This window comes from Apodemus sylvaticus, chromosome 14, assembly GCF_947179515.1.
Source record: "Apodemus sylvaticus chromosome 14, mApoSyl1.1, whole genome shotgun sequence".
Lineage (NCBI taxonomy): Eukaryota > Metazoa > Chordata > Mammalia > Rodentia > Muridae > Apodemus > Apodemus sylvaticus.
This window is the reverse complement of record NC_067485.1, coordinates 68,988,955-69,011,676: the sequence shown is the minus strand read 5'-3', so window position 1 is coordinate 69,011,676 and position 22,722 is coordinate 68,988,955. Positions and strand designations below refer to the sequence as shown.

The window sequence follows — 22,722 nt, the reverse complement described above, 5'->3', positions numbered from 1 at the left end:
CATCAAACCCAAAAGAAGATAACCAATCAAATTCAAAAAATAACATCAAAAATGACAGGAAGTAATAATCACTATTCCTTAATATCTCTTAACATCAATTGGCTCAATGCCCCAATAAAAAGACATAGACTAACCTACTGGATACGTAAGCAGGACCCTACATTTTGTTGCATACAGGAAACCCACCTCAGTGTCAAAGACAAACACTACCTTAGAGTAAAAGGCTGGAAGACAATTTTATAAGCAAATGGTCTCAGGAAACAAGCTGGAGTAGCCATTCTAATATCAGATAAAATTGACTTTCAACCCAAAGTCATCAAAAAAATCTCTGAGGGACACTTCTTGCTGGTCAAAGAAAAAATACAACAAGAAGAACTCTCAATCCTGAACATCTACGCTCCAAACGCAAGGTCAACCTCATTCACAAAAGATACTTTACTAAAGCTCAAAGCACACATTGCACCTAACACAATAATTGTGGGTGACTTCAACGCTCCATTCTCATCAATGGACTGATCAGGAAAACAGAAACTGAACAGGGACACAGTGAAACTAATTGAAGCTTTGGGCCAATTAGATTTAACAGATATATATAGAACATTCTATCCTAAAGCAAAAGAATATACCTTTTTTCTCAGCACCTCATGGTACCTTCTCCCAAATTGTTCATATAATTGGTCACAAGACAGACCTCAACAAATATAAGAAGATGGAAATAATCCCATGCATCCTATTAGATCACTATAGAGTAAAAGTGGTCTTCAATAGCATCAAAAACAACAGAAAGCCCACATACACGTGGAAACTGAACAATATTCTACTCAATGATAACTTGGTCAAGGAAGAAATAAAGAAATTAAAGACTTTTTAGAATTTAATGAAAATGAAGACACATCATACCCAAATCTATGGGGCAAAATGAAAGCAGTGCTAAGAGGAAAACTCATAGCCCTGAGTGCCTCCAAAAAGAATATGGAGAGAGTATACACTAACAGCTTAATGACACACCTGAAAGCCCTGGAAGAAAAAGAAGCTATTTCACCCAGGAAGAGTAGAAGGCAGGAAATCATCAAACTCAGAGCCGAAATCAATCAAGTAGAAACAAAGAGAACCATACAAAGAATCAACAAAACCCGGAGCTGGTTCTTTGAGAAAATCAACAAGATAGATAAACCCTTAGCCAGACTAACCAAAGGGCAAAGAGACAGTATACAGATTAACAAACTTAGAAATAAAAAGGGAGATATAACAACAGAAACTGAGGAAATTCAAAAGATCATTAGATCCTACTACAAAAGTCTATACTCAACACAACTGGAGAATCTGGAGGAAATGGACAGTTTCCTAGACAGATATCAGACACCAAAACTAAATCAGGATCAAATAGATCATCTAAACAGTTCCATAACACCTGAAGAAATAAAAAGGGTCATAGAAAGTTTCCCAGCCAAAAAAAGCTCGGCTTCAGTGCAGAATTCTATCCGACCTTCATAGAAGACCTAACACCAATACTCTTCAAACTATTCCACAAAATAGAAACAGAAGGAACTCTACCCAACTTGTTCTATGAAGCCACAATTACGCTGATAACAAAACCACACAAAGATCCAATAAAGAAAGAGAACTTCAGGCCAATTTCCCTTATGAATATTGATGCAAAAATACTTAATAAAATTCTTGCCAACCAAATCCAAGAACACATCAAAACGATCATCAACCATGATCAAGTAGGCTTCATCCCAGGGATGCAGGGATGGTTCAATATAAGGAAATCCATCAATGCAATCCACTACATAAACAAACGCAAAGAAAAAAACCATATGACCATCTCATTAGATGCAGAAAAAGCATTTGACAAAATTCAGCATCCTTTCATGCTAAAAGTCTTGGAAAGAACAGGAATTCAAGGCCCATACCTAAACATCGTTAAAGCAATATACAGCAACCTGGTAGCCAACATCAAACTAAACGGAGAGAAACTTGAAGCAATCCCACTAAAATCAGGGACTAGACAAGGCTGTCCTCCTTCTCCATATGTTTTCAATATAGTACTTGAAGTTCTAGCTAGAGCAATTAGACAACATAAGGAGGTCAAGGGGATACAAATTGGAAAGGAAGAAATCAAATTATCACTATTTGCAGATGACACGATAGTCTACTTAAGTGACCTGAAAACCTCCACCAAAGAACTCCTACAGTTGATAAACAACTTCAGCAAAGTGGCTGGTTATAAAATCAACTCAAGCAAATCAGTTGCCTTCCTATACTATACTCAAAGGATAAGCAGGCTGAGAAAGAAATTAGGGAAATGACACCCTTTACAATAGCCACAAACAATATAAAGTAATCAAACAACTGAACGATCTATATGACAAGAACTTCAGGTCTCTGAAGAAGGAAATCGAAGAAGACCTCAGAAAAGGGAAAAATCTGCCATGCTCATGGATTGGCAGGATTAATATAGTTAAAATGGCCATCTTGCCAAAAGCAATCTACAGATTCAACGCAATCCCGATCAAAATCCCAACTCAGTTCTTCACAGAGTTAGAAAAAGCAATTCTCAAATTCATCTGGAATAACAAAAAACCCAGGATAGCTAAAACTATTCTCAACAACAAAAGAAATTCTGGGGGAATCAGTATCCCTGACTTCAAGCAATACTACAGAGCAATAGTATTAAAAACTGCATGGCATTGGCACAGTGACAGACAAGTGGACCAATGGAATAGAATTGAAGATCCAGAAATGAATCCACACACCTATGGTCACTTGATCTTCGACAAAGGAGCCGAAAACATCCAGTGGAAAAAAGATAGCCTTTTCAACAAATGGTGCTGGTTCAATTGGAGGTCAGCATCCAGAAGAATGCAAATTGATCCATTCTTATCTCCATGTACTAAACTCCACTCCAAGTGGATCAAGGACCTCCATGTAAAACCAGACACACTGAAACTAATAGAGAAGAAACTGGGGAAAACCCTTGAGGACATGGGCACAGGTGAAAAGTTCCTGAACAGAACACCAATCGCTTATGCTCTAAGATCTAGAATTGACAAATGGGACCTCATAAAATTAACAAAGTTTGTCTAAGGCAAAGGACACTGTTAAAAGGACAAAATTGCAACCAACGAATTGGGAAAGTATATTCACCAACCCTACATCTGATAGAGGGCTAATATCCAATATATACAAAGAACTCAAGAAGTTAGACCCCAGGGAACCAAATAACCCTATTAAAAATGGGGTACAGATCTAAACAAAGAATTTTCACCTGAAGAAATTCGGATGGCCGAGAGGCACCTTAAGAAGTGCTCAATATCATTAGTCATTAGGGAATGCAAATCAAAACAACCCTGAGATTTCACCTTACACCATTCAGAATGGCTAAGGTCAAAAACTCAGGAGACAGCAGGTGTTGGCGAGGATGTGGAGAAAGAGGAACATTCCACCACTGCTGGTGGGGCTGTAAGATGGTACAACCACTGTGGAAATCAATCTGGTAGTTCCTCAGAAAACTGGACATGACACTTCTGGAGGACCCTGCTATACCTCTCCTGGGCATATACCCAAAGGATTCCCAGGCATGCAATAAAGACACATGCTCCATTATGTTCATAGCAGCCTTATTCATAATAGCCAGAAGCTGGAAGAACACAGATGTCCCTCAAAGGAGAAATGGATACAGAAAATGTGGTATATTTACACAATGGAATACTACTCAGCAATTAGAAACAATAAGTTCATAAAATTTTTAGGCAAATGGTTTGATGTGAAAAATATCATCCTAAATGAGGTAACCCAATCACAAAAGAATACACATGGAATGCAATCTCTGATAAGTGGATATTAATTAGCCCAGAAGCTCTGATTACCGAAGGCACAAATCGCATAAGAAATGACTCCCATGAAGAAGTATGGAGAGGGTCCTGATCCTGGAAAGGATTGATCTAGTGTTGGAGGGAAATATAAGGACAGAGAAAATGGGGGAAGTGATTGGAGAATGGGTAGAGAGAAGGAGGTTTATGGGACATATGGGGAGGGAGGATCTGGGAAAGGGGAATTCATTTGGAATGTAAACAGAGAATATAGAGAATAAAAATATTTAAAAAAAATGGGAATGTGGGTCAATGGGCCAGGGTTGAAAGCACAGAGATAAACTCACACATTTTCAGTTTATCTAGCTGATCTTCAACAGAAATGTCACGACCATACAACAGAGAATAGATGGTGTTTCAATGAATGGTTGGAACAATTAGATCCCCACATGCAGAAGAACAGCACTGGGCCCTTATCTCACACAAACTCACATACAAAATCCACTTAAAGTGGATTATAACTGTAAACTACTTAAAGAGTATTCAGGAAAAACTTTATGCCATTGGTCTCAGCAAGGATATTTTAGATATGATCCCTGAAAGCACAAGTAACAGCAAAAATAGACAGTGGGTTTGTATCAACATGGAGTGAAGAGACAATCTATGGTGTCAAAGAAAGTGTTTGCAAACCACACATCTCATGAGGTAATGTCTCAAGCAACCCAACACCAAGGCGGCAATAACACCAACTAAAAACTGAACAAAAGACTTGAACAAGGATTCCTCAGATGAATAAATACATAAAGGTGACAAACCGGTAAATGAAAATGTGTTCAAGACACTAATCACCAGGGAAATGAAAACTCAAACCACAGTGAGATGTCAACCCAGCTCAGGGAAGGGAAACATTACTAAAATGAATAAAGCAAATTCTGGTGGGAATGTGAGAAAGGGACCTTTCTAGAAGCTGGATATGGATACACACTGTTCCATATGCCATGGGAAACAATATAGAAGTTCTTTCTTAAGTTGGAAATAGAACTACCCTCTGATCCAACTGTGCTTCTCCAGGGTCTATACAGAAGGAAATGGGGTCAGTCTGTTGACCATTTTCATACCCTATCAATATAGCATTGCTCACAATAGCTGAGACATGGGGTCTTCCTTGGTGTGATCCATCAGAGGAACGAATTAAAAAAAATGTGGCTCAAAACACATGATAGATTATTTGACCTGATAAAAGAAGGACATCTTATCATTTGCAACAATATGGATGAATTCTGAAGATCTGTCGTACAGTATGTTGCCAATGGTTTTTAATGATTTATTACATACAGAATGATTTATTGCATACAGAAATGTATGATTTATTATATACAGAAAATTCTAAGAGAATAGACTTTGAATGTTATTCCAACAGGAAAATGTTAATGATGGTAGTTGATTGTTGTGGTTTGAATGGGAAATGTCTCTCATAGGTGCATGTATTTGAGCGCTCAGTTCAGTTGGTGGCGCTGTTTAGGGAGGCTATAGGATCTGTGGGAGGCATAGCCTTGCTAGAGAAGGAAAGTCACTGAGAGAAGGCTTTGAAGATGTTTAGCTTCATCCTATTTCCAGTTCTTCTGGGCTGCTCCCTATGTGTAGAGGAAACCCAGCCTGTCAACCTACAGCTTCTGCTGTCATTCAGGCCCCATCATGATGGGCTCTGCTCTTCTGGAAGCATGAGCCAAAATACATTTTCTCCTCAAAGTTGTTTCTGGGCATAGTGTTTTATCACAGCAACAAACAAAAAACTAATACAGGAATAGGTACATTAAATAGTTTGATTTAGATACTCTACAGCATATATATATATATATATATATATGTATATATATATACATATACATATATATAGCTTTGATATATATAAGTAAATATATATATGCTGTATTATATATATATGATATCAAAGTATCATATATATGTATATATATATATGGTTTTACTTGTCAATTTAAATATATTTGAAAGCTAATTTTAATACACTATGGGAACATCTCTGTAAGTCTAAGCTACAAGATAGATTTCAGGCAGGGAATATGGCTCAGTTGTAGAGTACTTGCCTAGCATGCATAATCTCCAGCTCCAAAAAAAAATTAGCTTTTCATGAGAGTGTCCTTCATTATACATATGGAAATAAGTAGAAGATATCTCACAACTTAAAGAAAATGTTTCCTTACATTTTGTATTGCAGAGATAACTCCTTCTATATACTGTGGCCTCTGAGAACCTGAATAAATCAGCAATTCCTGATCATCAGATCACTGTCACCGCTTTGAAGAAAATTTAGTCATTTGCCATTGTAAAACATGCTCAATTGTCCCTGAAGACCACAGTGATTGCCCAGCCATGAAGAATGTTGCCCATCCAGAGGACAAGACACTGGTTCCCAGCACACACTTGGGCCGCTCATAACCAACTGCCTATAACTTCAGTTTCAGGGAATCCAAGGTTGTCTGTAGGACTCCTTATGCACACAGGAGGCATGTATACACACAGAGAAACAAACACACATAATAAAAACATCACATACAGCTAATTTGAAAGTTCAAGAAGAACTACCTTCTTTCTGGCCAGATAAGCACCACGTTTCTCAGCATGAGTCAGAAACTAGCATGATTGGGTGCTCAGAGCTTAGCTTTGAACTGTGTCCACAGTGCAACTGAAGAGAACCTGCCAGGACAACTTTCCACTCCCTTGTACAGATCTCCACCAGGTAGAGGCTAGATCAGGAGAAACTTAGCTGACGTGTACCACACGCTTCAGGTCCCAATCAAATGCAGAGATCATTCCTTCTCTCGCTCGGTTCACAGTCAACTAACTTGTCACATGATTCCATCTGCCCCGCCCCAACAAGGCGCTCTGTAGTAAACACTAAGGAATTCTTAAGAACATTTGACCTGAGCCGTGGTATCTGCATGTGTTTCCTCTCACACAGATCTCATTTTTCTCCCTTGTCTCTCAAACAAATACATTACAAAATGAAGTTTTAAGTCCTATTAGGTAAGGCCAAAATAAACACCTAATTAAGATTTCAGCTGGGTTTACTTGTTACTACAGATATTTTTAAAAACAATAATATATTCAATCTGAACTTAAAATTTACATGGTGACATATTAGTAGACAATCATCAATTTCCTTTACGAAAATCTTAGCTTTGATGTTTCTGGAGTGTTCTTTAATAGACAAGTTCTGGAAGTTTTCACCCCAAATGCATACAACTGGCAAAGAATTAGATCATCTTGTAGCTTAAAGGCTGGAATGAAATTTATAAACACACCATTTATGTCTAGGCAGCATGGGTGACCGAAAACTCAAAGCTAAGGGATGTTAGCTGAATCACCCAACCCTTGTGAGTCCTCAGTCCTTCTATGTGAGGCTTATCTGCTGCTTTTCAGGTGGTCAAAAGTCACCACAGTCATACCAAAGAGTTGGCATGCAAGATATTTATAAATTGGAAGTCATGTTAAACAGATTCTTCTAGCAATCTGACCAAATGTCCATAATCCTTAAACAAAGCATCTAGTTAGAAACTCAGAAAGTCAACCTACATCTGAGAAATGGAAAGGACCTCACACACATACACACACACACACACACACACACACACACACACACACAGGGCTATTATTAGTGATTTGTGGGGCTCTGGAATAAAGTGTGTGACACCTCACAAGGCTGTCAATGTGGCTTTGATTAAGCACAGGGAGAAAGTCCCGGAGTGGCTTTGAAACTTCTCACTAGTAAAAAGTCAGGGAAAGGAGTCTGCAACTCAAACATTCATAGTTAAAAGAGACTCTCAAAGGGCTTAAGAAACATGGGCTTCTGTAAGGAAGGAAGGAAGGAAGTTGTGAGGAAAATAACTCCAGTTCTGAGGGACTGAACGACCTGAGTCTGTTGGGGTTGTTTGCTTGTTTGTTTGGGAGGTTTTGTTTGTCTTTTGGATTTGGGGATTTTTTTGTTGTTGTTGTTTTGTTTCATTTTGGTTTTTTGCTACTACAGGTTAAGCTGGACAATAACTTACCAAGAGAGGAAATTATGATTATTTGGAATCTTTTTCTAGTAGAAAAATGCCAATGGATGAGTTTTGTTGATCCCATTTCCAACCTAAGTATCGTAATAGAGAAGATTCCTCCTGTACCAGTCCCAGTTCCCCTTATCTGTTAGGGTGCTGGTGTGTTATTCTTGCATTGATTCTGAATGTACACAAGTCACCTTTATAAAGTCCTACAAACTGACAGTAAGGTCCCAATACAGAAGACAACACCCACACAACTCATTGTACATGGAGAGGTTGAGCCGGTGCCTACATAGAACCTTCATCCCTGTGTTCTAATGTCTATGACGGGTACTCTGCAGGCTGCCAGAAGAGAAAAATAACACCATCCCAACCACAAAGCCTTTGCTCTCCAATCTGTCCAGCCTGCAAAATATGCAAGGGCAATGGAAGCATGAACCTTGTGAGAGTAATCAGTGGAGGTCAGATTTGACTTAAAGCCGGCTCTGTGAGATGTAAGCCACGCCTGACACTGCTTGGGTGACCGAGAACCAGAGTCTAGATAGCCCAAAACCTAGAGTAAAACCAGATGCTATTGGTCTTTTTTAAAAAAAAGAAGTAGCAATGGAATGATTCCTAATGACATTGTGCTATACTCATAGATCACTGCTCTACTGAGCCATCATTAGAGAGGTTTCCTTCTTTCTACAGCAGAAGGGGAACATGTACAGAGACCTAACGGGCAGGCATTACGCAGAGATGTCTTGACTTAGAACACGCAGCTCTAATGGAGATTTCTGTATCAAATCCCTCCCCCCAAAGCTCAGGAAAACCTGCAGCAGAGGAGGCAGAAGGCGTGGGGGAGGCAGAAGAGATAGAGAGCACCCGGAGAACAAGGCCCTCAGAAACAACCTAGCAAAGCTCATTGAACTCACAAAGATAAAAGCAGTAACCGCAGCGTCTACACAGGTCAGCACCAAGGCCTCTACATAGGCAGTACAGCTTTTTAGTTTAGACTATGGGATTCTCGAATCTTGTTTACTTATATGTAAACAAGGGGGTGGTGTCTCTGTTTCTCCTGGCTTCTCTTTAAGAGCTCTTGTATTGTTCTGTTGCCTTAGCCTGACCAACTTTGATATGATGATTTTCATTTGATCTTATATTTTATATTTTATTTTATTTTTTATTTTTATTTTTATTTTTTTGGTTTTTTGGATTTGGTTTTTATGAGACAGGGTTTCTCTGTATAGCCCTGGCTGTCCTGGAGCTCACTCTGTAGACCAGGCTGGCCTTGAACTCAGAAATTCGCCTGCCTCTGCCTCCCAGAGTGCTGGGATTACAGGTGTGCGCCACCACCGCCCGGCTTTATATTTTATTTTTAAACGTTCTGTTTGGGGCTGGTGGGGTGTCTCAGGGAAGGGGACCGGTCACATAAGGTCACATAAACCCAATAGCTCAAGCCCTGGGATCCACACAGAGGAAGAATGAGAGAACTTACTGCATCAAGTTGTCCTCTTCCTTCCCCCCTCCTGTACCCCCCCATTATGCACATGTACAATAATAATGCAATTAAGCAAATAAAATAAAGACAGACAAATAAAAATTCTGTTTCGCAAGAAAAACAATGAATTTGATCAATAAACGGATGGCTTTCAACAGACAAGGTGGCCAAGGAGCATTTAAAAAAAAAATGATTCTACATCTTCAACTGGGAGGGGAAAGAAACTGTACATCATTTTCTTTCACACAAGCCAGAACAGCAGCCATGGAAAGAACAAATGCAAATGCAGGGAGGAACCCAGGCGAAGTGAAACCCACTTACAGTCTTGGCGGAAGTGTAAAAAGACACACCCACTCTGGAAATGAGCCACCCCACGATCCAGCGATACGGTACCACTCCTGAGTATTTACCCAAAGGACCCTAAGTCAGCATTTCACAGAGATACCTGGACACTGTTGTTCATAACTGTGTTATCCACAATAGCCAAGACAAGGGAAGGCTGGGTGTCCACCAGCAGGTGAGTGGACAGACAAAAGGTGTCTCCTTTACACAATGAGATTTTTTTACTGACTTGGAGAGTGAAGTCATGTCCTTTGCAGGGAAATGGATGGAGCTGGAGACCGGCACACCAAGTGAGAAGACACATTTCTAGGACTTTCTTATGAGTAAGATTCAGGATGAGAAAGCAGATCAGTGGAGATTTGGCTAGGGGGAAGCAGAAGAAGCTGTTACTGTCTGGTGGCCGCTGGAGGCAGACTTGTGCGATTCAGTGGTGGCTGATGTGATGTTGTCCAGTCTCGCAGCTCCAAATGTACTCCTGGCAGCCATGTCTCTGATCCCCACACTCCTAGCTGCCTTGATCCATGGAAGCTTTCTTCCCAGGGCTCACGGGCTCTCAAATGCTGTAGTAAATCCTTCCTCTTTACCACAGTCACTCTATTTTCCTACCCAGATTCAAACCCAAACCCTAACTGTGGCACTAATGATAAGGCAGAGTATTTTGAGCAGACTTCATATCCTCCAGAGCAGAAGTGGGTACCAGGTTACCCCAGGTACCCAGAGCTTTATCCACTGCACAGACATGAAAAAGACCACTCCATCTTAATTACAGGTGAGACAACGTCCAAAATTAGGAAACACTTTTCAAGCCACTGTATGCAATTTAACATTTCCCAAGTGTCAGGAGACCACTTACAAGGTTAATAAATAAGTAAAATTCCATGTGGCTGCTTTTTCTCAAGAGAAGCAACAATGCAATTAATATATACAGAACACCAGCATCAGTACACAAAAGACAGAAATTCAATAGGAAACCCTATGCAAATAGAAATTCTTATACATTGCTAATGGGAATATAAACTAAATTCAGTTACAATGGAAAACAGTATGGGGGTGGGCCCTCCAAGAAGTGAGAATACATCAGTATTATACAGAACACATTAGTAAATTGGTATTGGCCAAGTTTGTACCACTCCAAAAAGAACTACAGGCCAACACATCGCAATGATACTTGTACATTTTTGTGGCGTGATTCGTAACAGCTAAGTTACAGTACTAACCTAACTAACTGCCCACCAACAGAAGAATTCAGATAAAATGTAGAAATGTAAATGTACCTTGTGGGATTTTTCAGTTATAAAGAAGAACAAAGTTAGTATGGAAAAGGACAAAGACAGTATAGCACACACTCGTCTTTACATAGGACAGAATTGAAAATGTCCCAGATTTCTCACTTTCATAAACATTACAGTTCCTTTTCTACCCATCCTAACTTCCTCCTCCTTTACATGTGTCAGCATCATGAAGGATGTGTGTGTGCATGCATGTGTGCGTGTGCGTGTGTGTATGTGTGTGTATGCATGTGTGCATGTGTGTGTGTGTGTGTGTGTGTGTGTGTGTGTGTGTGTGTGTGTGTGTAAATAATTCTGGAGCTAAAAACAGAGCTCAGTCAATAAAATGCTAGCCTGCAGCCATAGGAACTGAATTTGATCCCCATTACCCACACAAAAGCCATACAAGGTGGCATGCCTGTGTAATCCCAGCACTGAGGAGGGAGAAAGAACAACACCCTTGGGCTGGTTAGTTTAGCCACATCGGTGAGCTTCGGGTTGAGATCCTGTCTCAGAAACATAAGGTAGAGAACAAACAAAGAAGACAGCTGACATCAAGCTCTGCCTCTGTGTGCACTCACACATACAGGCCCATACGCACACAAATAATCTCGTGAACGTATGTATCCGGGCTCTGCATCTGTCAAGGGCCAGACAGCAAACGGTTCAGGTTCTGCTATCTTCCACAGTCTGTTATAACCCCCCACACTCATAGTGAAATCAAACTACAGACAGGACACAGGAAACTGGGCTTGGCTGAGTCTCAAAGAATTTTTATGTGTGGCCACAGAAACTGAAATTCCATATGATATTTTATGTGTAACAAAATATTCTTTAAATTGTTAGTCAGTTAAAACTTTAAAAGTACACATAGCTTACAGGTTGTGTAATACTTAACACTAATACTAATGTAGAAAGAAAAGACAGTTCAAAATCTTGTTGTAGTTTGCCAACATTTGATAGAATATTTTTAAATTGATAAACAGCATTCTGTGATCTTTAGGTAGCTGAATGTGATTGTGTTTCACACTTAACAAGTCTCTAAGTGACAGCCGTAAAGGGCTAGCTGTATAGACAGATACACAGGTATATAGAAATATAGATGTGTACATTGGTGGACAAGTGTATAGATTGGCCAACAGATAAATCTAATTCATTCCTATTAATTCTTACAGTATTATATCCCATTAAACAACCATATATATTTTAGGCATCCATCTCACTCAGATAGAAGTCCTTATTTCTTTTTGTTTTGATATTACTAAACACGTGGGTGCTGAGCTTTCTTATAAAATCCATTTCATTAGGTACTAAAATTAGCTGTAATTCCCAGGTCCACCAGCAAAGCCAGGGGTGGGGTGGAGCATCTGTTATTCCGGACAGTTAAGACAGCGCCTCACCACTTCAGAACTCGGCCTCCCACCGGTCAGGAGAGGTGCATTCATCTTGGTTCCGGACTCCAGGGATCGGACAGACTGAGGTACACAAACATAATCCGAGGCCAACACCGCGGTGGTCTGAGCCCGACGGGCGTTGGCCTGCACCCAGGCCCTGGGCTGGTGGGGGGGGGGGCATCGGGGTGCCAACCCAGCCAGGAGGTTTTTTGCCCAGGCCTGCGCGCGCGCCGCCATTTTGCCTGCAGGACGACAGAGAGCTCTGGCGGGCAGACCTGTAACAGGCATAGCCTGAGGCTAACAAAGCGGGGGTCTAGGCCCCAAAAGGCACAGGACTGACCCCAAGAACTGGGCGGCTTGGTGGGCCATCTGTGAGTCAACCCGCCCAGGAGGTTGTTAGCACAGCAGACTCTCCCGGTGCTTTCAGGGAGCACGGGCGCGCACGCCCACCATCCTACTCACCTGGTGGACCCAATTAACAGTCATAGCCCTAGGGGAACTTTGCTCGGACCTTGGCCTCCCAGGCTTTTGCCTGGACTCAGGGACTGGGCGGCCAGGCTAACCTTGTGTGCGCCAGCCCAGTTGGCAGATCGGCTGCCCAGCGGAGTGAGTGGAACACAGGGGAGGTCACAGCAGCATAAACCGTCGGCACTCCCTGGGGGTGCACACAGGCTCCATCTGGTCCACAGACACAATCTGGGGCAAGGCCTCAGGCGGAAGCCCTCAGCTCTACTCTCTCCGCTTCCGGATCCAGATCAGCCTGGGCGGCAGCACCACATCTCCAAGTCCTGCAAGAGGCTAGCTGGGCTTCCGGGCGGCCAGCTGGGAGAAGTCAGTGTGCTCCAGTGAATCCAGCGGGCCCCAGCGGGAGCCTTCGGGTGCCTGCTTTGGGATCTGAACAGCCTGGGCAGCAGCACCCTGTCTACAAGCAGTGCAGGAGGTAAGCTGTGCACCAGAGGCCAACTCAGAAGGGGTAGCTTGCACTGGTGAGTCCAGCACTGACAAAACAAACTAACACCAGTGAGAACTAGATGGCAAAAGGCAAATGCAGGAACGTCACTAACAGAAATCAAGGCAATATGGCAACATCTGAACCCAATTCTCCTCTACCAACATGTCCTGGATACCCCATCACACCAGTAAAACAAGATCTGAATTTAAAATCACTGGTCATGATGCTGGTACAGGAACACATGAAGGACACACTTAAAGAAATTCAGAAGAAAATGGATCAAAAGTTAGAAGCCCTTGCAAGGGAAACACAAAAATCATTGAAAGAAATCCAGGAGAATACAAAAGCCAACAAGGAGGAAATGCAAAAAACACTTAAAGAAATACAGGAGAACTTTGGTCAACATGCTGAGGTCATGAAAGACGAAACACAAAAATCTCTTAAAGAAATACAGGAGAACTTTGGTCAACAGGCTGAGGTCATGAAAGACGAAACACAAAAATCTCTTAAAGAATTACAGGAAAGCACAAACAAGCAAGTGGAGGAGCTAAGCAAAACCATCCAGGATCTAAAATCAGAAGTAGAAACAACTAAGAAAACTCAAAGGGAGACAACTTTGGAGATAGAAAGCCTTGGGAAGAAATCAGGGGACAGAGATGCAAATAACAACAGAATACAAGAGATAGAAGAAAGAATCTCAGATGCTGAAGATTCCATAGAAACCATGGACTCAACAGTTAAAGAAAATGCAAAATGCAAAAAGCTTGTAACCCAAAATATCCAGGAAATCCAGGACACAATGAGAAGACCAAACCTAAGGATTATAGGCATAGATGAGAGTGAAGATTTACAACTTAAAGGGCCAGCAAATATCTTCAATAAAATTATGGAAGAAAACTTCCCTAACCTAAAGAGAGAGATGCCCATGAATATACAAGAAGCCTACAGAACTCCAAACAGACTGGACCAGAACAGAAATACTTCCCGTCACATAATAATCAAAACACCAAATGTTCTAAACAAAGAAAGAATACTAAAGGCAGTAAGAGAAAAAGGCCAAGTAACATATAAAGGAAGACCTATCAGAATCACAGCAGACTTTTCACCTGAGACTATGAAGGCTAGAAGGTCCTGGGCAGATCTCATGCAGACTCTAAGAGAACACAAATGCCAACCAAAACTACTATATCCAGCAAAACTCTCAATCACCATAGATGGAGAAACTAAGATATTTCATGACAAAACCAAGTTTACCCAATATCTATCCACAAACCCAGCCCTAAAAAGGATAATAGGAGGACAACACCAATACAAGGAGGGAAACTTCACCCTGGAAAAAGCAAGATAGTAACCTTTCATCAAACCCAAAAGAAGTTAAGCAATCAAATTTAAAAAATAACGTCAAAAATGATAGGAAGTAACAATCACTATTCTTTAATGTCTCTTAACATCAATGGACTTAATGTCCCAATAAAAAGACACAGACTAACTGAATGGATACGTAAACAGGACCCTACATTTTGCAGCTTACAGGAAACACACCTCAGGGTCAAAGACAAACACTACCTTAGAGTAAAAGGCTGGAAGACAATTTTACAAGCAAATGGTCTCAGGAAACAAGCTGGAGTAGCCATTTTAATACCAGATAAAATTGACTTTCAACCCAAAGTCATCAAAAGAGACCCTGAGGGACACTTCTTGCTGGTCAAAGGAAAAATACAAAAAGAAGAACTGTCAATCCTGAACATCTATGCCCCAAATGCAAGGGCACCCTCTTTCGTAAAAGAAACTTTATTCAAACTAAAAGCACACATTGCACCTAACACAATAATTGTGGGTGACTTCAACACTGCACTTTCCTCAATGGACCGATCAGGAAAACAAAAACTAAACAGGGACACAATGAAACTAATTGAAGCTTTGGACCAATTAGATTTAACAGACATATATAGAACATTCTATCCTAAAACAAAAGAATAAACCTTTTTCTCAGCACCTCATGGTACCTTCTCCAAAATCGACCATATAATTGGTCACAAGACAGACCTCAACAAATATAAGAAGATCGAACTAATCCCATGCCTCCTATCTGATCACTATGGAGTAAAAGCGGTCTTCAATAGCAACAGAAACAACAGAAAACCCACATACACGTGGAAACTGAACAATACTCTACTCAATGATACCTTGGTCAAGGAAGAAATAAAGAAAGAAATTAAAGACTTTTTAGAACACAATGAAAATGAAAACACAAAATACCCAAATCTATGGGACACAATGAAAGCAGTGCTAAGAGGAAAACTCATAGCCCTGAGTGCCTCCAAAAAGAAAATGGAGAGAGCATACATTACCAACTTAATGACACACCTGAAAGCCCTAGAAGAAAAAGAAGCTGTTTCGCCCGGGAGGAGTAGAAGGCAGGAAATCATCAAACTCAGGGCCGAAATCAATCAAGTAGAAACAAAGAGAACCATACAAAAAATCAACAAAACCAGGAGCTGGTTCTTTGAGAAAATTGACAAGATAGATAAACCCTTAGCCAGACTGACCAAAGGGCACAGAGAAAGTATCCAAATTAACAAACTTAGAAATGAAAAGGGAGATAATAACAACGGAAACTGAGGAAATCCAAAAAATCATCAGATCCTACTACAAGAGCCTATACTCAACACAACTGGAGAATCTGGAGGAAATGGACAATTTCCTTGACAGATACCAAATACCAAAATTAAATCAGGACCAACTAGACCATCTAAACAGTCCCATAATGCCTAAAGAAATAGAAGGAGTCATAGAAAGTCTTCCAACCAAAAAAAGCACAGGACCAGATGGCTTCAGTGCAGAATTCTACCAGACCTTCAAAGAAGAGTTAACACCAATACTCTTCAAACTATTCCACAAAATAGAAACAGAAGGAACACTACGCAATTCCTTCTACGAAGCCACAATTACGCTGATACCAAAGCCACAAAAAGATCCAACAAAGAAAGAGAACTTCAGACCAATTTCCCTTATGAACATCGATGCAAAAATACTCAATAAAATTCTTGCCAACCAAATCCAAGAACACATCAAAACGATCATCCACCATGATCAAGTAGGCTTTATCCCGGGAATGCAGGGTTGGTTCAATATACGGAAATCCATCAATACAATCCACTACATAAACAAACTCAAAGAACAAAACCACATGGTCATTTCATTGGATGCTGAAAAAGCATTTGACAAAATTCAGCATCCTTTCATGCTTAAAGTCTTGGAGAGAACAGGAATTCAAGGCCCATACCTAAACATAGTAAAAGCAATATACAGCAAACCGGTAGCCAGCATCAAACTAAATGGAGAGAAACTTGAAGCAATCCCACTGAAATCAGGGACCAGACAAGGCTGCCCCCTTTCTCCTTATCTTTTCAATATTGTACTTGAGGTACTAGCTCGGGCAATTCGACAACATAAGGAGGTCAAAGGGATACAAATTGGAAAGGAAGAAGTCAAACTATCATTATTTGCAGACGACATGATCGTCTACCTAAGTGACCCAAAGAACTCCACTAGAGAGCTCCTACAGCTGATAAACAACTTCAGCAAAGTGGCAGGTTATAAAATCAACTCAAGCAAATCAGTGGCCTTCCTATACTCAAAGGATAAGCAGGCTGAGAAAGAAATTAGGGAAATGACCCCCTTCACAATACCCACAAACAGTATAAAGTATCTTGGGGTGACTCTTACCAAACATGTGAAAGATCTGTATGACAAGAACTTCAAGACTCTGAAGAAGGAAATGGAAGAAGACCTCAAAAAATGGGAAAACCTCCCATGATCATGGATCGGTAGAATCAATATAGTTAAAATGGCCATTTTGCCTAAAGCACTATACAGATTCAATGCAATACCCATCAAAATCCCAACTTAATTCTTCACAGAGTTAGAAAGAGCAATTATCAAATTCATCTGGAACAACAAAAAACCCAGGAAAGCTAAAACTATTCTCAGCAACAAAAGAAAATCTGGGGGAATCAGTATCCCTGACCTCAAGCAATACTACAGAGCAATAGTGTTAAAAACTGCATGGTATTGGTACAGTGACAGGCAGGAGGATCAATGGAACAGGATTGAAGATCCAGAAATGAACCCACACACCTATGGCCACTTGATCCTCGACAAAGAGGCTGAAAACATCCAATGGAAAAAAGATAGCCTTTTCAACAAATGGTGCTGGTTCAACTGGAGGTCAGCATGCAGAAGAATGCGAATTGATCCATCCTTTTCTCCTTGTACTAAGCTCAAATCCAAATGGATCAAGGACCTCCACATAAAGCCAGACACTCTGAAGCTAATAGAAAAGAAACTGGGGAAGACCCTTGAGGACATCGGTACAGGGAGAAAGTTTCTGAACAGAACACCAATAGCGTATGCTCTAAGAGCAAGAATTGACAAATGGGACCTCATAAAATTACAAAGTTTCTGTAAGGCAAAGGACACCATCAAGAGGACAAATCGGCAACCAACAAATTGGGAAAAGATCTTCACCAATCCTACATCAGATAGAGGGCTAATATCCAATATATATAAAGAACTCAAGAAGTTAGACTCCAGAAAACCAAACAACCCTATTAAAAAATGGGGTACAGAGTTAAACAAAGAATTCTCACCTGAAGAACTTCGGATGGCGGAGAAGCATCTTAAAAAAATGCTCAACTTCATTAGTCATTAGGGAAATGCAAATCAAAACAACCCTAAGATTTCATCTTACACCAGTCAGAATGGCTAAGATTAAAAATTCAGGAGACAGCAGGTGTTGGAGAGGAACACTCCTCCACTGCTGGTGGGGTTGCAAATTGGTACAACCACTCTGGAAAGCAGTCTGGCGGTTCCTCTGAAAACTGGGCACCTCACTTCCAGAAGATCCTGCTATACCACTCCTGGGCATATACCCAGAAGACTCCCCACCATGTAATAAGGATACATGTTCTACTATGTTCATCGCAGCCCTATTTATAATTGCCAGATGCTGGAAAGAACCCAGGTATCCCTCAACAGAAGAGTGGATGCAAAAAATGTGGTATATCTACACAATGGAGCACTATTCAGCCATTAGAAACAATGAATTCATGAAATTCTTAGGCAAATGGATGGAGCTAGAGAATATCATACTAAGTGAGGTAACCCAGACTCAAAAGGTGAATCATGGTATGCACTCACTAATAAGTGGATATTAACCTAGAAAACTGGAATACCCAAAACATAATCCACACATCAAATGAGGTACAAGAAGAAAGGAGGAGTGGCCCCTGGTTCTGGAAAGACTCAGTGAAACAGTATTCGGCAAAACCAGAACGGGGAAGTGGGAAGGGGTGGGTGGGAGGACAGGGGAAGAGAAGGGGACTTACGGGACTTTCGGGGAGTGGGGGGGCTAGAAAAGGGAAATCATTTGAAATGTAAATAAATTATATCGAATAAAAAAAAAAAAAGACAGCGCCTCAGACTTGTTGTTTGTTCTTATGCTCCTTCAATATGAGTATCTTTGATCACCTTTTTATGTTTGCAGGCCATTCATCCCTCCCTATTAATTTCTCATTTATATCCTCTGCTTATCTTCTTCTTTGCATGTTGACTCTACTGACTGTTTACTCGATCGTATGATTGGAGTACTGACTTCTTTCATTTTATATGTAAATATCTCCTCTCTCTCTCTCTCTCTCTCTCTCTCTCTCTCTCTCTCTCTCTCTCTCTCTCTCTCTCTCTCTCTTTTCTTTTAACTTTACAGAGCTTACTATCCATGCAGAACTTATCCTTGCACACTGTGGTAGAGCTGCTGTGCTTAGTTTGACACATACAGCCATGTGTCTCAACACATTGGATAACTTGCTTTTCTTTCCATTGTGACCAAATAACTGACAGACGCCACTGAAGGGAAGAGACACCGATTTCCATTCAATGTCTGGTGAAGAGGCCATGCCAGCAGGAGGAGCCTCGTCCAGGCCAGGTCACTAGGCTATTCCCATCGCACCAGTGAAGAAGAGGACTGCGTGAGACTGGAGCTAGGGCTGGGCTATACTTTCAACTTTCAAAGTCCCCCGCCTCCCAGCACCCAACCTCTGCCTGTCACCTCCATCTCCTAAAACGTCTACAAGCTCTCTTAACTGTGTTCTACTGGTTAGAGTGTTAGACACGTGAGTCTGTGGGGCACATTTCACATTCAAACCATGACAACCACATATTGAACATTTAATCTCTATTTGCTCAATAATGGCTATTTTATCACAAGGACGAGGAAGAGGAGGTAGAGGAGGTGGAGGAGGAGAAGGAGGAGGTGGAGGATGAGGTGGAGGAGGAGGAGATGAAGAAGGAGGAGAAAAAGAAACAAAACAGTCCTTACATATCCTAGGGGAGAACATAGCCTCCCTGTGACCTCAAACAACCTCAGTTTATGGGTTTTTTTTTTTTTTAAGAGGAAGACACAGGGATACCCTGTCTTGTGAACACACCCAGCCTTTAAGACTTCCTTACTGTCTTTGCTTTTCCTGTTGTCTGGAATGTTCTACCCACTGTGCTATTCGGCCCTGAGAGAGCTCTCCTCTTCATTGTTCAGGTACAAGTTAAAACACTCACCTCCCCAAGACACGCAGTTCTTAGGTCACCCGACTCTGTGACTCTCTTGACATCCTTTTTTTAATAGCACTGAGCACTGTCTGAGATAACAGTTTGTTAGTCTTCATATGCATCTGCTTTCCCTTGATAAAATATATTAATTCCATGCACAGAGATATCCTGTCTCTCCTCTGCAGTCTCTACTCCTTGAATAATTCACAGCACCCTGTAAGTTGTCCATAAGTATTTATTGAATGAATGGTCCAGTTTTCATGCATTTATTAACAAGTTTCTGAGGATAAATTATTCAGTTCAATTTTATTGTTGTTGAAAAAGTAAGTGTGTGCATGATGGAGAGGAAGGAGAGAAAGGAAGGAGGGAAGAGGAGAGAGATGGAGATAAGAAGAGAGACAGGGAGAGAGAGAGAGAGAGAGAGAGAGAGAGAGAGAGAGAGAGAGAGAGAGATTTGCCCTTTGCTTTTCCTTTTAATTAATTTCTGTAATCTGGGGGGAGGGCTGTAGACAAACCTAAAGATGCCCTGAAAAGACATAGAAATATGTCTGAAAAATACAGATTTCTGTCAGCAAACAGCCTGTTCTACTTTCTAGGCTGTGAATAATCTCCCTTAACCTGGTATATCTGGGCAGTCTGGGTGGCAACCCTGCCACCAGCTTTAGGTCTTTTTATTTGGGGGAATGCATGTGTCGGAGCAGGAGTAGGTGCAGTGCTGTAGAAGTGGTGCAAACATGAGCAACAGCAGAGGTCTCTGATCTGTTTAGTGAAATGAGGAGTGGGGCTAGATCACCAGCGGAGGGGGCGGAATGGCTGAGACCACGCAGGTGTGGCCAAACACTGGGGCAGACGGAACAATTTTGGGGAACTATTTATAAAACTCCCAACCTCATTCTGGAAAACAGTAAGCTTGGCTCTAGCTTTCAGCCATCACTCCCAAGCCTGCCGCCTCAGGGACTTTCTTCAAGCTGCGGTAGGAACTGTCCAGACAGTTTTGATCAAGAAAAGGGGGAAAGACATCTTTAAATGTTTAAATCTTGATCATCATCAAATGTGCTGTAAAAGTTGCCTTTAAGTTGAAGCTATGCTTGTGAGAAGAAAGAAGATTCAGACATAAAGGTCAAGATAAAATGATGGTGTCGGATGATCCCTTATCTAAAAGAAACAAACCCGAGAAGAGAGTGTGTGTCGGGTTTTATGTCAGAGAAAATTTAAGTTCTAAACGGATTACTCTCCACTCCCCCATTGAAAGATGATAAAGAAAGTTCTAGGGCTCCACTATTGGCTGTTGAGGGACCCAGTGTTTAAATAAATTTCACTGACTCATTTCTGCCTCGGATGTTCCAGAGATGTTTTATTCTGACCTGATGATCTGCTAACTGAAATTGGCGACTTACCTCATATATGTATACCCTATGTCAGTAGATACATACATGAATGTGCAAGGACACATGTAGTATGAATGAAATGCTTACCTTTGCCTAACAGATTAAGTCTGCATACCCTGCTCTTCACATCAGAGGACATAGGCTTGGTCTGATCTCCAGGTGTGAGGCTTCCTTTCTAGTCTGGTAACTCTCTCCTATTCCCCACTGAGGAGGTACACACTCTCTCTCTCTCTCTCTCTCTCTCTCTCTCTCTCTCTCTCTCTCACACACACACACACACACACACACACACACACACACACACACTTTATTTACAACGTCTCTAATTTTCTTAAAACCTGTTTGTAAGTAGAGGATAGGACAGCTCATGCCTGCAATCCTCCCACATGGGTGACAAAGGCAGGAGCATTACAGGTTTGGGGTTAGCCTGGGCTAATTAGTGAGACCCTGTCCCCAAACAACCAACAACAAAAGAGCTGGTTATGGCTTTCATCATTAGAGGATTTTCGTAGTATGAACAAGCCTCTAAGTTCTACGCCAAGACCAAATGAATATACAAGGTTATAAATTCTCTTTTTTCTTAAATTTATTTATTTATTTTTATTTACATTGCAAATGATTAATTTATAGGTTATTTTAAAAATTTAAGTGAGGGTGCTTTGGTTCCTCTAAGAAAGGGAAAAATATACTCACAGGAGCAATAAGGAAGACAATGTGTGGAGCAGAGACTGAAGTAATGGCCACCCAGAGACTGCCCTACCTTGGGATTCATCCTATAAACAGTCACCAAACCCGGACACTACTATGGACGACAAGAAGTGCATACCCAAAGGAGCATGCCATGGTTGTCTCTGAAGGGGCCCTGCCAGATCCTTACAAATATAGATGCTAGCAACCTAGCATGAGGGCATGGGGTCCCCAGTGGAGGAGCTGGAGAGTGGTCTGGAGGAGCTGAAGGGGTTTGTGGCCCCATGGGAAGAACAATGATTTCAGCCACCTAGAAGCTTCAAGACTCCCAGGGACTGAACCATCAACCAAGGAGCACACATGGTTCCAGCCAAAAATGTGGCAGAGGAAGGCCTTGTTGGGCATCAGTGGGAGGAATGGTCCTTGGTCAGGTAAAGGCTCAACAGAGGCCCCGACAAAGGGAAGCTGAGGGATGGGGGAGGAGGGAATGTGTTGGGTGGAGAGGCATATATGTGGAGGTAGGGGGAGGGAGGAGGGGTTAGGGGCCTTTGGGGAGGGGGGAAATCAGGAAAGGTTTTACCATTAGCAATGTAAATGAAGATGATATTCAATTAAAAAAGAAAAAATTCAAACAATGAAATGTTTTGCAAGAAGCTTCCTTCTCTGTGCATCTCAGTGATGGGAACTAAGCATTGTTATAAACAAAGGCTTGAAGTATTTTCTCTGCTATTT

The 22,722-nt window shown here is 41.2% G+C and overlaps 1 protein-coding gene across 1 annotated transcript in view; it reads right to left on the bottom strand.

Annotated features, from left to right (window-relative positions):
- Positions 1 to 22,722, bottom strand: part of Itga8 (integrin subunit alpha 8) — a 197,443-nt gene that overhangs the window by 152,555 nt on the left and 22,166 nt on the right. The window lies entirely within an intron of this gene.